Source organism: Mus pahari, unplaced genomic scaffold (genome assembly GCF_900095145.1).
Source record: "Mus pahari unplaced genomic scaffold, PAHARI_EIJ_v1.1 scaffold_8986_1, whole genome shotgun sequence".
Classification (NCBI taxonomy): domain Eukaryota; kingdom Metazoa; phylum Chordata; class Mammalia; order Rodentia; family Muridae; genus Mus; species Mus pahari.
In genome coordinates this window covers 39,973-41,004 of record NW_018392376.1, presented here as the reverse complement: position 1 = coordinate 41,004, position 1,032 = coordinate 39,973, and the positions used below count along the sequence as shown (strand labels likewise).

Sequence of the window (1,032 nt, the reverse complement as noted above, 5' to 3'; positions counted from 1 at the left end):
AAAAATTGAAAATAAATATTAAAAAGTATTTTTTGTGAGGACATACCCAGCCTGGTCTACGTAGGAAGTTCCAGGACAGGCAGAGGTACCTAGTGAGACGCTAGGGCTGCATCCAATTTCACCTGAGTCAGAAGTGCAGATTCTGCACACCAACTCGAGGAGTAGACTCTGCATTTGCTGTCCAGAGGAGAGGAGAGGTCAAGTATTGCATCTGGGAGCCCAGAAAGGAAGAGAAAATGGAATCTGGGGATCCAGACTGAAAGTCAGATGTGTGCACCTTAGGATATCACCCCACTGATCCATTCTGCATCTGACACTGCAGGAAGTTTCACTGCCATATCTGGTGATTCCCAGCTCACCCTTTCAGACACAGAGATACAAGAAATCTAGATAACCATGCGAAGGTGTTTATTGATTAGAAAATATCTGTTCAGCTAAATTAAAGGGAGTCAGTGACAGGTTTCATGAGGACAGGTGCTGATATGCAGCACAGACAGAGGAATTGGTTCTTCATTACTGTGGTCTTGGCAGCAGCAGATGAGGAAAGGTGCAAAGTGCTGGCCCAGGGGCTAAATTGTCCCATCCAAGTGAACTGGAACCACTGGATAAATGTGTGTCCTGTGGAGTTCTGTTCTCATAGGCCACTCTATAGTACTTCACTGATTCTGTCATTTGGTATCTGCATTGGCTGTAAATTCTTGTCAGAGTAGAGAGGTTACAAAACATTATAGATACTGGAAATGAACTAGTATGGCAATTTTTTCTTGTCGCATTGCTACAGGTGATATTTGGATGGTCACACATACCAACATCAGCAAAATTTGTGTGAATAAATATATTTATGTCCTTACCTCTTGGTCTATACCTGTTACCAACCCACATTGCATCATCACATCATAGGTAAGTGCTATTTTAGATATGCTTGCTGTAAAACTTCTGGGAAGGGGTTGGTTGCTGGCATGAGGCAAGCATTAGGACAAATCCCAACAGCAGCAGGAGACAAAGACTGGACTCAGGCAGCTTAAGATCCAT

The 1,032-nt window shown here is 43.3% G+C and overlaps 1 pseudogene; it reads right to left on the bottom strand.

Moving 5' to 3' along the window:
• Positions 1–569: 569 nt before the first annotated feature.
• Positions 570–1,032, bottom strand: LOC110314978 (annotated as a pseudogene).